Source organism: Ptychodera flava, chromosome 4 (genome assembly GCF_041260155.1).
Source record: "Ptychodera flava strain L36383 chromosome 4, AS_Pfla_20210202, whole genome shotgun sequence".
Classification (NCBI taxonomy): domain Eukaryota; kingdom Metazoa; phylum Hemichordata; class Enteropneusta; family Ptychoderidae; genus Ptychodera; species Ptychodera flava.
In genome coordinates, this window is record NC_091931.1 from 17393582 (window position 1) to 17409904 (window position 16323).

A 16323-nucleotide genomic window follows, 5' to 3' on the forward strand; every position below is an offset into this window, starting at 1 on the left:
GGTGTCAGTTACCAAATATGATCATAGTATGTTTATAAGGGTAGAATATAAACACATGAATGAAGAGCTGATTTCACAGGTCTGCTTCTACGCAGTGATATCATTTTTAGGGGCCCAAGCCTAATTATTTTTAAATGACCCATTGATTTGCAAAGACTAGCGTATGTTTCATATCTCTATCAGTTTCCTGAACATCGACTGCATAAAGACTTGTCATAACAAGGAGAAGTGACTTAAAAGCGGTCTGAGACATCGATGGTACTCACATATACCATTTAAATACTATTGCAAGATAAGAAAGCATTATTTATCGCGACTTGGAGACTTACTTAATGGTCTCTAGGCATGCAATGGCATCCCAATGCTCGAAGCCAAAACTACCTAGCTAACTATAGAGTGTAAATTTTGTGTTCATTTGGTTTTCCTTTTCTCGTTTGTCATTTAAAAGAAAAAACTACGAAAGATGTATTTCAGTTTTATCACCACTCACTGATAATTCATCAACAAATCTTGTCAGAAGTTGGAATGGAATGGTTTGTTAAGATAAAGTAAAGTGCAGTATGGTGACAAAGAACGTGCAAGTGACGTTTGCATTAATTTCTTTGCTGCTATAACCAATAATTGGCAATAATTCAAAATGTTAACACCTTTAATACAGTACTTGAAAGGCAAACATTTGAAGTCTTAAAATTGTAAGATGGAAATTACTAAGTTTTTTGAACAGAGCCATCTATGCATAAGTGTAAGAACTATCGAGATTAATTTATATCATGAAATACTACGAATAAGTATCACCGAATAAGGTACCATCTAATTGTATATAGTGTGCGGTCAACAAACAAAGTTCAATCAGTACGAATGTTCAGAAGTGCGAAGTGTCAATGTCATAGAGGTTACATATGTATTACGGTCGGGATATAGCTATGAACCCTTCGAGTGCTGTATTTTTCCCCAACCAAACTTTACTACAACATTTTACCAATGTTTAAAAAATTTTCTGTTATTTAATTGATAGTTTTGAACCGAATGGACATAACATTTGGCTACTTTTTATCAAAATTTTGGCAAATATCTGAAAGAAAGTGACTGGGGTATATTTTATGAAGGCAACAAAAATTGACTTTGGTGCTCTAAGGGTTAAATATCTATCACGTGTAACTAAATCAGGTCGTCTGTTGGTCATTGCATTTGTGAGTACGCGATTTACACTTTGTTAAGGACGTCTAAAATGTCCCATGTTACTTTATAGCTTCAAGAAAATGTATGCGTTTGGGTCTTCATCCTCACTTCAGAAAATGTCCTCTGTTTTCTTTGTGATATTTTATGAACTCGCATAAGTTAGGTTGAGAACAATGCCGGCTCAAAGCGCCTTGTAAAACTGCATGTTTCTTAAACAGTAAAGTGCAATGTGACTAAAATTGTCATGTCGATGAATGAAAGCACGCAGACTCTAGGAAAGCGAATAAAAGTTTATACTTTAAATCGCAATTCAACATAAATGTTTGGTTAAGAAAGTCATGTTTGTTATCTTTGGACTGTTTTAGTGAAACATAAAGCCATCGGTATGGAATAGTCTTTGTACAGGTCTTGTAGACAACTTGCAGTAGATAGTTTATGGATCTTTCATTTAAAACAAAACATCGTCATTTGAAATTTAATAAGTGCAACAGAGGTGTTCACCAAATGAATTAAATTTAAAACATCCTTGTCCGTAAACAAATGGTTTTCCCTTATTTATCTTCTAAACTGAGACGGCCCATAAGTGTATTGCATTTTGAACCTATCCGCGCATACTTACATTTCTACAAATAAATCAATTAGGGAAGTATACAGTGGACCTTTAGATTCAAAAAACTGCTGTGCAAGATATTACCATGCCCTGCCTATCGCATTTTGATTGGTCGAGCTGAACCTAGTGACTGACCACAAATACACAGTAATGGTTTGTTTACATACCCGTGAATATGAATAATAAGATAAACAACTCAAAGTATCGTAACTTGACAGCTCAAACGTAAATCATAATCAATCACAAAATACAATGGAGCACTTGTTGGCCAAGTTGAGATACTATTTTCTGAAAATATCTCGGGATTTGCCAATTTTTTACAGCGCGCGTGACAGTGCGTCGCGTATTGCTCAGTTCTGGGGCCCAGTTGTCGTTCGCTTGTGAAATTTTCGGAAATTTTGACGGTTTTCTTGGGTTCGTTGATAATATAATGGAAATAACAGACTCCGCTCTGACCATTAACGTTAATTTATGGGCGCGGGCTCGAGGAAAGCCAAATTAACGGGCTCGGCAAGCCTCGCCCGTTAATTTTTGGCTTTCCTCTCGCCCTTGCCCATAAATAAACGTTAATGGTCAGCGCGTCGCCCGTTATTTCTATAATATACCCTTTACATGAATTTCATACCGCAGGGTTATGAGAGATTCTTTGACTCTTTTCATATGAGTTGAGCTAACGATCATGGCTTCACTGGAGTATTCTATCGATCGCATGATGTGATGATTTAGTGCCTAGCTTTGAATTCTAAATTATGCCGAATTTTAACGACTGTGTCAATTCTAATGATAGACTTAAATGTGCTGACAGCTTTTATTTTATAAATATAATTGCTCCTTATTTTCTTGTGCATGGTAAATATTGAAAATGAAAAAACCGTGAACATTTTCAAGCGCTTGATAAATATTGACACAGTCGTATATATTATAATTGTTCCACTCATTCGAGCACATCGACATAAATATTGTATATGAGGAACAATAAAAGCAAACAGCATTTTCGTATACATCATAAATAAGAGCAAAGTTGTGAATATTATATTTGTCCTCATTTTCGCCATGACGTTGTTATTATGCATCATAATTTGAAATATCACCTGGACTAAATTGTATTACCAGCCGAATGTGGAACTGCATACCTTCTTCCAGTGCAAACTTAAGATATAAATTTAACAGACAGACAATTTTTCAGGCAAACATTTTGAAGAGTCAGGAATTTTTCACCATATGGGTTAGTATTCTTTTCTCAATGATAGGAAGGTGAGATATGGCCAATATTGTCGAAATGACCGCTTTATAATCCTTGATATTCGCGGCAAAACGATATATCTTGTTGAAATGGGTACATAGATATATCAGTATTTCGACAATTATCAAATTTCCTGCTTGATTTTCATACTCGCCTTTTTTGTTTTTCCCTACATATGCTGATATGTCGATACACATATATGAGGATCTTGAACGAATTGTACTGCAATTCCTAAAACTAATCTCTTTAAATCATTCTTTCAGCATTTGCAGCATATGGAGTACATTTTGCAGTCATTCAGTTGTTGGGAAATTAAACCTATTGATTTAATTTCAGTAATCTGGGATCTTTGATTTTCCATCACATGTTGAGGAACGTGAAATTCTAACTTTGCTTTTACTAGTTACTTAATGTTCAATGTTGTAATCAGAGTATCTCGTGACTGCACTGAATTTTATTGTGAAGAAGATAGAAATTAATGATGCTATCATCATTAGCTCATGTGTTCACACACGTGGGCTAATGTCGCAGCGATGTATGTCTGTATGTCTGCCTGTGTGTGTCTGTCGTCTGTCTGTGCGCTCGATATCTCAAAAACGGCTTATCAGATCAGAATCAAATCTGGCATATAGATTTAGTTTGCAAATGGCAAGAACAGATTAGTTTTTGGTGGGTGTGGCTTGCTTACTTTTTGCTCATTTGCATAGTTAATGATTTTAGAAAAAACGGCTATACATTGAGAACGACTGCAGACAATTCGATGGGTTTTGCTACAAATGTTGATCACACCAAGATATATCAGCAGTGGGAATCATTAAGGGGTGACATGATAGTTGCTAATTTGCATATTTAATGACTTTTCCTAATAAGGGATATATATCTGATTTGCCTTTATCAAAATTGGCCAAACTTGGTATGTATATTGAAAATACTATGATTTAACATTCTTGAAAGTCATTAAGCATTTTTTACTTCAGTCAATTCCTAATTTGCATATTAAATGAACTTGGCTTATTGGGGATATATATCTGAATTAACTTGAAAATTGATTGCAGTTGTTGAAACTTGCTGTGTACATCAAAGATACTATGATATAACATCATTGAAAGTCAAAAGACATTTTTACTTCAGCCAATTCCAAATTTGCATATTCGATGAATTTTCCTAATTAGTGATATATACCTGAATTAACTTGACCAAAGTTGATGAAACTTGTCATGTACATTGAAGATACTATGTTACAACATTGTTGAAAAGTCAGTGAGCATTTTTACTTCAGCCAATTCCTAATTAGCATATTTAATGAACTTTGCTAATTAAGGATATATATCTGAATTGACTCGACCAAACTTCAAAAAACTTGCTACATATATTGAAGATACTATGATACAACATTATTGAAAGTCATTAAGCATTTTTACTTCAGCCAATCCCTAGTTTACATACTTAACATATTTTTTAGATTAGGGATATTTATCTAAATTGACAATACCAAAGTTGACGCAACTTGCTTTATGTATTACTGTGGTATGCAGATAAGAATGGACAGTGAAATTGATCTAAATGTTGTGTAATTGGTTTGTAAAGTTCTTTCAAAACTTACTACAGGATAGGTAATTTTAGTTTAGTTGCGGCAAACAACAGACGGATGATAGTGTTGTTTTACAGTTAGGCTCCCGCTGTAATTGTTGAGATATGAGCAATAAAATAGGAACTGATCAGTGTCTAAGAGTTCCTGACTTTCTATCCCCGTATATATATATATATATATATATATATATATATATATATATATATATATATATATATATATATATATATATATATATATATATATATATATATACAGAGACGCACACAAACACACACAAGCAACGAAGTCGTCAAAATGTCACACTCTAGCAATGGCAGTGTCGGGTACTTCAAATTGTCATAATCTTCCGGAGTGTTTTCCGGCCTATCCCCGACAAAGAACGCTCTCTTATACCTGCCATTGTCGAAAATGATATCAAAGCTGCTAGGCTACATTATCATCCAAGGTGGGCAAAACCTGTTAGATTGTTCATAATCAGGAGACATGGTAATGATGTCTTGTAAACCATTCCCATTTAAAACCTGGGCCCTAATATAACATCACGCGAAGGATGGCCATTGTGTTTCTATATTGTTTCATCTCATCTTCAGTCTAAGCTTTTCGTTTTTGCTTAGAAATGCCTACCTGACTGATATGCATTCAAAGTAAGGCTCGAAAAATTTGCTAAGTTATAAAGCCACAGGCTCGACAAAAGCTAGCTTCTTGTTGCACTACATTTCAATCGACACTTTCTCCGAGACATTAAATGGTTTGTCGCAACGTCTCTCATCGGAAATATTGAAAGAGTGTAAAAAGATGTGTGTCACTGCATTATTTGTGTACGAATCAAATTAACCACGGTGCATAAAGTTATTCTGCCTCTCATGCGAGGATATTGAGAGCAAACGCACCAAAGTTATATGTATGCAATTAACCTGCGCTGTAAAAGCACACCACGTAGCGCACAGGTAGATAGTTCGAAGGCATAAATATAGTATATCACACAAACACTTAACGGTCTATTCTCAACTACAAAAATAGAAAAGAACTATTTTTTCGGGAAAAACTCCAAGCTTTACAAGAGCAATCGTGGAGGCACCGTGGGACAGTGGCTAGGGTACCGGATTTTACTATCGGGAGGATGGCGAGTTCGAGACCCCGTAGGTCCAGAGTAACGGGGCCACTGTCAAAACACGATGAGTTTGAGACTCGAGGACGGTGTTGTGCCCCTGAGCATTACTTTGTACTCCTCATTGTCTTATTGGGTACTGGGTTACTGGTACCTTATCCTGTACTGTGGTTCGCCTGTTGGATGAATGATAAAATAAAAAAAGAAATAAAAAAATAACAACAAGAATAAAATTGGTCGACTAAACCTGCACTCATATCCCTCCCGTTTTTGTTGTAGCCTGTTTCGGGCCCCTGTAACCACACACTGAAAAGCTATTAACATACCATGCTATTATTGACATTAAAATCCACGTCAGCAGGCAGGAACAGCCTTTATTGGTCCATTTTGTTATATCACATTACAAATGACCGCTTTAGTCTTCCATTGACATGTTGAAGTTATTAAACAAAGTCATTCCTTATTCAACATTAATGTGGAAAAGCAGGTCTTGAAAGGAAGTTGTCCTGAAAACCATATTTCTTCGATCCGGACTCGTCAAGTTTGGATGAGACAGGGAAGCCTACAAGGACGTGAGTTTGCTACTCGTCATGGATAATTCCACAGTTTCCCCTCCGTTGGAAAACTACATCTACATCTATGAATGGAATGATACTTACGGCGGCAATGACAGTTCAGAAGGAGATGGCCATTATGAAAGTAGACAAGGCTACAATGTCGTTGCGTACAGCCTAGTATTGGCAGTTATCCTGATTCTGGGGCTTGTCGGCAACTGTACATTCATGTATGTGACTTGGAAAGTGCCATCCATGAGAACGGTGTTGAACATCTATCTAATGAACCTCTGTGTTGCTGACACTCTCTTTCTTGTGACGGGCATTCCTATCCGGATCTGCCTCAATCATGAAGTGATTGCAAGTAACAACGTTAACGCGATAGTCTTCTTTTTCGCTACTTTCTGTTTTATTCCGCAGGCGGCCGGACTCTTCACCGTGACTCTCATCAGCATTGAGAGATATGTGGGGATATGTCATCCGTTAAAAGCCAGGTATTTCCGAAATAAGTACCGCATATGGGTCTCAGTGATGCCAGCTGGTTGGTTGGACTTCTGCCGTGTCTGTTGTTTGCTATCGGAAAGGAATTGATGTTCAAGAGCACGGCTGTCATCACAGCAGCCTTCCTATGCGACATACTATCCTTTGTGGTGTGTCTGTTTATAGTGTTCTTTCTCTACAGCATGATTATCTGTAAAATGCGGACAGATGGACCAGCTCTTGCAAACAACGCTATGCTGCAGGATAGAAAGCAAGTAGTCGTGCTTTTGGTGGTGACTACATCCGTCTTCTTTGTTTGTCTCTTTCCTACGTATGTGATCCAGTTTGAGCTTCTACTGCACGAAATGGGTGTAACTTTTATATGGACATTTCGGCCAGGGATATTCTATATGCTGGCTTCCGTGCTGCTGTACTTCAATTCTGCTATCAACCCTGTGATTTACAATCACAAGCGCCAAATACAGGGAAGCATTTAAGAAAGCTCTTGACCAATGGAAATGTGAGAGGGAAATCTTCTCAGCTCACGGCCACGGAATGATCACTCCTCCAAAGATCACCAACAACGAGAAGACAACTCAGGACAAAAGGCTTGAGCGTCGACAGTCCCTCGCGCCTTCGTTACCTGAAATACAGCCAGTGTAGCAAGTGCCATGCATTATGCTTTTCCAACAGGCACGATGCTTGCGTCCAGCGAAACGTTTGAGCTGTAATGACAGACAAAGGACACAACCAGACAAGCGACTGCCGACAGTCCTGACGAACATTGCTTTCCTAAAAAATACATGTGATGATATGCAATGGTAAAGGTTTTGAAAAGTAAAGTGAGAAGGCAGTAATTTCTGCTCAACAACAATTAAAACGTTGCCTGATTACATTCTAAATATATCTTTCGTAAAGCGAAAGTTCGCTTACAACACTTATGAATAGTTCGCACATATACGTCAACGGACATAAAATATCTAGCTATATCCTGTTTAGAGGTTATTTATTAAATTGGCATTTCTCTGCTTGTTGGTCTATCCAATTTAATCAATTTGTGACAAATTTTTGTCAAGAAATATGCATGCCAAATTCCCTGTAAAGTAATCGTTTCCTTTTGAAATGATAAAAAATTTGAAAGAAAACTTCAATTTACCACTGGAAAGAGTACGGGGATGTATATACTTGAAGAGAGTATACGTTTGGAGAGAGTTGCATCGGGCCAAATAATGACAGCGTCCTTGTAGATTTTACGTTTGAAACTACAGCAACACATTAGTTATGTTCGTTGAATGTTACTGGTCACAACAACAACAACAACAACAACAACAACAACAACAACAACACAAAAACAACTAGATTTCTTGTTTCCTATGCTACAATTATTTGACTGAAATTTAAGTATAGCGATGTGGACCTTGTGGCTTTAATTTGGTTTGTGAAGCTACACATACAATATAAAATTCGAATAACAATCAACGCATGTTGTCCCCGAAATGTGCAAAATGTCCCGCAAAATAAACAGTAGTGGGACACAGTGTCCCCTAGTTTTGAAATCCTGGCTGCAACACTGCTTATGTATCAACATAAGAAATCAATTACTTGCTGTTACAGTACTGTTTCTGTTTGACACTTTCAAAAATAGCGTAAATGACGCTGCTCGCTAGATGATACAAGATGCAAATTTGACACCGAAAAGGCTATGATTTGGAAATGGAGATATTTTGAAGGAACATCAAATACTTAGCCGAGAAAAGAAATTTACATATTCCGAAATTATCTAATGAATTCTCAATAAAGTTAGTCCTGGGCATCGACAAGTCAAATTTAACGGTATCTTACAGACATTATTGGGGGAAAGTTACAAAAAATGGGAAGTTGCTGAAAATAAATTATGATTATAAATTTTAATATTTCATCAATAATGCAGTAAGTTTTTCCTGGGAAAAGGGATATTCCTACATCACACATCAGAAAGTTATGTTGAAAGTTCTTTCGCGGGGCTAAAATGATAAAGACTTGTTTTTGAAACTGCACTACAATATAAACTGATTCAGATATTTTCCTTTGCAATTTTGGCACCAAAATTCTACTGCACAAACTTTATCATGTAAACTTCTAATATAACTAATCGTTTTTGGCAGTTTGTAACACAGTCATTGCCAATACAAACTTGCCAACAATGAACTGTGATTTCTGACAGAAACGTTTTTGCTGAGGAAAATTTAATAAGCAAAGCTTTTAAACAGTTACAACTTGAAATTTTTAAATTGCAAATCCATCAATTTCGGAACTCTTGCTACACACATTGTCTGATATCAGGCACGCTAGTTTAGATCACCTTTCTTTTTCATGCACTACGTCACATCAATAGCCAACAACGAAGGACGTATACAACATCAAATATTTAGCCGAGAAAAGGAATTTACATATTCCGCAATAACCTAATGAAATTTCAATATAGTTAGTCCTAGGCATCGACAGGTCAAATGTTAACGGTATCTTACACACACTGTGGAAGGAAAGTTGCATAAAATGAGAAGATTGTGAAAACAAATCATGATGACAAATGTTAATGTTCTATCAATAGATGAAGTAAGTTTTTTTCCCTGGAAATAGGTTATTCCTACGTCACACATCAGAAAGCTATGTTGAAAGCGCATTTGCAAGACTAAATGATAAAACTATCAAAAGACTTGTTTTTGAAACCGCACTATATTTTAAACTCGTTCATACATTTTTTATTGCCATTTATATACTGCACAAACATTTTATAATATATATTTTCTAATGTGTTTAATAGGTTTTGGCAGTTGGCCACACAGCCATTGCCAAAAACAAATTTGAAAACAATACTTGATCATAAATTTTTACTTCTGACAGAAAATATTTTGCAGCTAAGGAAAATTTAATAAGCATAGCTACCAATTTCGGAACTCAGTATTTTTTTTGCTACACACATTGTCTGATACTACAATATTATCAAGAAGTATTCCTCATCCTCCATCATACAGAGATTTGTAATGATGTACAACACACAACTTTATCAATTAAGATCGATCCTACTCATTGCAAAATAGGTAAAGACCAATATTACACTTGAGAAATCCTTTTTTGTTCGTGAATGATGAACGAAGAGGGCATAGTTTTATATGTAACATAACGTTGTCTGATTTCAATTATCTGTCATTTTGATTGAAAAGGTAAATGGGTTTCATTCTATCTTTGAATAAAGCCAGTTACAATTTTTGAATTGTGCACCGCCTTGTGTGTCACGATTACCTTGCTCGTTGATCGAAGTTAACCCTTAGTAAATATCAACATGGCATGCTAAAAGTGTTGTGTACATGTATTTACAGGTTCAATCATACCCTTCATGATTTAGGAATACAAAGGATTAGTAAATTGTTCTAAAATACTGCAGAAATAAAGGTCAATAATTGCTCAAAAAAGATTTGATATGTTGCTTTTTTCACTTCCCGCATATTTGTGCAATTTTGGTTATGTTTTGTAAGTTTTGGGTGGCACATAAAGCCATCACGGAATAGACTATGCCCTAGTATTACAGTGCATGGGAACCTTTCCCTTTAAAACAAATCGCAGCCACTTGTCAAATTAGTGCGAAAGTGATGTGGTATCTTCTAAACGAATTAAGATTAAAACGTTCATCCCTTTCTACCAACGATTTTCGCCTTTTGATCCTCCACGACAATCTGAGACTGCCCAAGAGTACACTGTGCTTGCACTTGGACCCAGTGACGTGGTACGTCAGTTTGTACCTGTTGAGGATACAAATGACCTACTGAATTGTGGGGTAAACCGGGCATGGGACACGCGTAATTATGCAAAGTGTAGATCTTACATGAATTGTATGTGAACTAACCACGCACAGGACTCGAAGAGGTTCTGTGACCCTTTTATCACTTTCGTTCGTGTATTTCAGCCAATGCATTACGAGACGTTTCAGAGCCTCACTATGATCAGTAAATTATGCTGACTATTCACGACAGTGTCAATATTTATAGGATGAACTGAATCGGCTGATTGTTTTATTCTACATTTGCTCCTCATTTCGACAGCATTATAAATATTGGAAATAAGGAACAATTTTTAGAAGAAAAAAACAATCAGCATTTGTTGAGTACATCACAAATATTCACATAGTCATGAACACCATGATTGTTTCACATCTTCGAGCACATCACATAAATATTAGGACGAAAAACAATAATAATTTTCGAGTACATAATAAATATAAGCAAAGTTGTGAATACTATAATTGTCCCTCATCTTTGAGATAGCAGAAAATTTATGGATTATGTTATAAAATGTTGTCCCTGCTAAATGACGTCCTCCAGTGCAAACAAATGAAAAAGCGAGTTGGCCGGTGTTTCTAATGATTTACCCCTTCTTGAAAGACAAACATTGTTTGTAATTCAGAGGTGATGTCAGATCAAAATCCAAATTGCAATTTTTGTCATTTCATTTATTACATGTAAATGTCTTTGTTGTACACCATTCATTACTAAGTAATTACTCATGCCTGTTTCACTTTAATATGTTCATACCAGACTGAGGGGCCTATGTCCGGGTCAATGATAGGGTACTCAGCAATTCACGACTGGCGAAATTTGCAGGATTATAGAATAAACAATTGAAAATGTTGGGCTGTTCTGACGTTTTATGGACGTATTTAACGTCTCATTGGTCCTCGTACCACTGAGTCAGAAGAATTTGGTAGTCAATATAGGAAATATCGGGCACGCTAGCTTAGATCACCTTCGTTTTCATGCACTACGTCACATCAATAGTCAACAACGAAGGGCTAATAGATTAAAGACTAATAGATAGTTGACTGCCTGTCAATAAAGTCTAGGCGTGCGAAGTCCAATACTTTGGGATGGACGAGCTGAATGGAGTCAAACCTAGCTGGACACAGAAAGGCCAGACCATGATTTTCTTATGAAAATCACAAAGACTACATTGCAGAGGAATTTTGCAAAAAAATTTCAATATGTCTTAACTAATGTACTTGGATGAGAGGCACAGGAAATGATGGCCGATGAGAATGAATTTTCACTACATTTAGATCATAATGTATCAATCACAGTTACGTCTCCTCCCCTGCACAGAAAGCTCATGCTCTGTTTTTAGCCCTGCTGTGCTGCATTATATTACCATGCCCTGTCAGTCGCATATTAATTGGTCGAGCTGAACTATGTGATCGACCACAAATACGCAAAAAATGGTTTGTTTATGTGACCGTGAATATGAATAATATCGTAAACATCGTAACTTTTCAGCTAAAACGTAAATTGTAATTTGTACAAGGATCAGAATCAATCACAAAATAAATGGAATACTTGTGGGCCAAATTTAGACACTTTTATTGAAAAAATATCCAAAATTTTTACAGTGCGCACAATACTCACTGAGAAGTTCTGGTGCCTTGTTGTCGTTCGGGTTGGAAATTTTCGTAATTTTGACGGTTTTTGGGGTTCATTGATAATACAATGGAAATAACAGACTCCGTGTTGACCATTAATGTTTATTTATGGGCGCGATACAAAATGTATGGGCAACCAGCCATTGTCACTGGACTACCAACTTCAGAAAATGGTAGCCCAAGAGGATTACTGGGGAAAAAAGGTTAATTTTGAGCCCTGGGATAGTCTTTGCACATGTCTTGTAGACAACTTGCAATAGTTTATAGATCTTTCATTTAAAACAAAATCAGGTCAACTGCAATATAATAAGTGCAACAGAGGCATTCGCGAATTGAATGACATTTAACACGTAATGAACGGTTTCCCTTATTTATCTTCTGGAACAAACTGAGACGGTCCCTATAAGCGACCGTCTCAGACTGTCGCATAAGTTCAAGAAACGAAATTCATTCGTTTACATCCAAACCCCCTCCCCCTTCCCCTAAGGAAAATTCAAAATTACAAAGTGTTGATGTCTGTTTGAGAGAACAATGTAGCATTTGGCTGTAGCTACTGAAGAATATGTATCCCCTGACCGCATTACATTGTCAAGTAATCGATCAAATTTTAGTACTAGCCATAGCATGACACGAACGAGTTGGAAACAGTTACAGCAAAATTTGTTGTGACACGTGTGCAGTTTTTGTTTATTTTTACATACAGTGTAAAGAGAACTTGTGATCACAAAATAAATGTGTGAAATTGAAGTTCATTAATAAGATGGAGGTCAAACGCCCTGCCCCCGTAAATGAACGAATTTCGCTTTTTGAACTTATATGACAATTTGAGACGGTCCCTAAGTAAGCTTTACATTGCAATTTGAACCTATCCATGCTTACTGACATTTCTACAAATAAATCAATGCCAGAAGTATACAGTGGACCTCTAGAATTGGGGTAAACTGCTGTGCAAAATACAGGCTTATTTAATATGAAGTATACCCATTACGCGCCTTACAACATGCAGAGCCTGGAAAGATTCTTTGACTCTTTTAACACGAGTTGACCTAACGATCATGGCTTCACTGAAGTATTCTATCAATCGCATGATGCGACGATTTAGTGCCTTGATATTAATAGTAAATCATGCCGACTTTCACGACTCTGTCAATTTTAATGATGGACTCAAATGTGCTGAGAGCTGTTATTCTATGATAATCGCTCCTTCTTTTCCTGTGCATGGTAAATATTGAAAATGATGAAAAAACCGTGAACATTTTCAAGCCGCCCAAGAGCATGATAAATATTGACACAGTCGTATATATTATAATAGTTCCACTAAATCGAGCACATAGACATAAATATTGGATATGAGGAAGAATAAGGCAGACAGCATTTTCGTATACATCATAAATAGTGGCAAAGTTGTGAATACTACATTTCCCTTGATTTTATGCATGATAATTTAAAAATATTACCCCGACTAAATGGTGTTAACCCATCGAATTTGGTAACGCATTATGATACCTTATTGCAGTGCAAAGATATAAATTATACAGACATACCATTTTTCAGGCAAACATTTTAAAATGGTCACGAGCTTTGCACCAACATTTCAGGATGGATCAGTATTCTATGCCCAATGATAACAAGGAAAGATACGGTCAATATGGTCGAAATGATACCTTCATAATCCGTGACATTTTTATAGCTGCCCTTGTCGAAAAGATTCTCAAAAGCTGTTATACTACATTATCATCAGTGTTGAATAAAACTTGTCAGATTGCTCATAATCAGGAGACATGCAATGATGTCGTGTAAACCACACCCATTCAAAACTTGTGCCATGATACAACATCACGCCAAAGATGACCATTGTGTTTCTATATTATTTCATTTCATTTTAAGTTTCTTAGATTTTCGTTTTTGCTTAGAAATGCCAACCTGACTTATATGACTTCAAAGTAAAAATGAAAACTTCACCAAGTCATAAAGCAAAGGACTCGACAAAAGCTAGCTTTTGGTTGCATTATATTTCAATGAGCGCTCCCTCCGAGACATTAAATGGTTCGTCTCATCACCTTCTCTCATGGCAAATATTGAATGAGTGTAAAACAGATATCTGTCACTGCATAATTTGCGTACGTTCCTTCTTCTGCCTCCCATGCGAGCGTATTGAAAGCAAACGCGGCAAAGAGATATACGTATGCAATTAACCTAATTTAAGTCAAAATGCGCCATAAAAGCACATGGTGTAGCTTACAGGTAGACGAGAATAAAGATAATGCCACTGACACAACGTTTTATTCTTGACTAACAATATAGAAAAGTAGTGGTGCGGCATGGCAAACCCATTGTGCGTTTTTTGATAAAAGCACCAAACTTGGCTCAGATGTGTCTTAATATGTGCTGAACAAATTCAGATACCGAGCCACTGAAAATCTACCAAAGCGTTGCCATGGCAACATTTTCCCAAAATGGCTACCAGACGGTATTTCTCACCTAGTAAATGTCAACCACATAAGTCGTTGGGTAACTTTAGGTTGAATAATTTCAATAAGAAACTGTAAAAAGTGTTATTTGAAAATTATTTTAAATTTCCTTCACCACCTGACTTGTTAAACGGGTAAATACGGGCAAAAAACACAATTCTTATGCATAAAATGCACGGTATTAGATCCTATAAAAGTATGACGCTATGTAAGCAGTCAAGATATGTTACACCGTGGGCCAGAGGAGTCTACTTGCACTCCCAGGATAACAAACCTATCGTTTTAGAAGACTTGGGATCCCTAGAATACGTGGAATTTTGACAGAAAAAATATAGGGATGCAATAACTGTTATGGTCGACTTTTGAACGGTACCGCAAAATAACCATTTTGCTATCCATGTGCTTTTTTCTTGTAGTACATGTAAGTCATCTACTAAGTTTTTTTTAACGTAATCTGACTTGTAGGATATCATTAGAATGGAAATTTATTCCTCTTTAAAATGACATATGTAATATGCAATATCTTTGATAGATTTTTTTATGAAATGGGACCAAAACTTACCCAATACCCCAAAAATCTGAAATTCTACCAATTTTTTACCTTGGCATAACACAAAAGGCAATGCTTTGTATGACACCTGTTTATTTGCTACAGGACATGTCAAATGTGACATAGACTTTTGATAGGAAAAATATTGGGATGCTATAGGTCTACCGGTCATACTTTGAAGGGTACCGCAAAATTACAGTATTGCCAACTCGCATGCATTTTCGTTTAACCTATCTTGTTGTAAGTCATCTGCTGAGCTAATTTTTTTACACAACCTAGCTTGTGGGCTAACATTGGAAAGGGACTTTATTCTTTTTTTAGAAATCATATTTTAATATGCAATATCTTCCATAGCTTTCTTAAAATATGACCAAAACTTACCCTATACCCCAAACTTTATATTGCAAATTACTGTCACTGCCTATCTCAAATTCTACCAATTTTACCTAAACATATAAAAAGGGCAATTCTCTATATGCCATCTGTTTTATTTGCTACGGAGACATATCAAAATATGAAAGAGACTTTTCACAGAAAAAGCATTGGAAAAGGGAACTGTTAAGTCAAAGTATTGCGAATCGCATCTTTTTTGTTAAACGTCAAATTCTAACATTTTTTAACCTAGACATATAATAAAGGGTAATGCCTTGTATGAAATGTTTTATTTGCTATAAGAACCTATCACAAATACGAAATAGACTTTTGGGCAATGCCTTGTGTAAAATCTGTTTTATTTGCTACGAGGCCATGTCACAAATATGAAATAGACTTTTAACTGAAAAAATATTGGGATGCAACAGCTGTCACAGTAATATGTTGAAGGGTGCCGCAAAATCACGATTTTGAGACCCACGAACATTTTTGTTAAACCTGTCTTTGTTTAAGTCATATGCCGAGCCTAACTTATACATAACCTGGTTGTGGGTTTCATTATTAAAGCGATTTATTTTTCTCTAAGTTGACCTTTTGTAACATACAAATATCCGTTACAGTTTTCATGAAATGGGACCAAAACTTACCGAATACCCCAAAAGATTACATTTCAAATTACGGTTTATCTTACGTTCTACCATTTTTTTTTTGCTCCA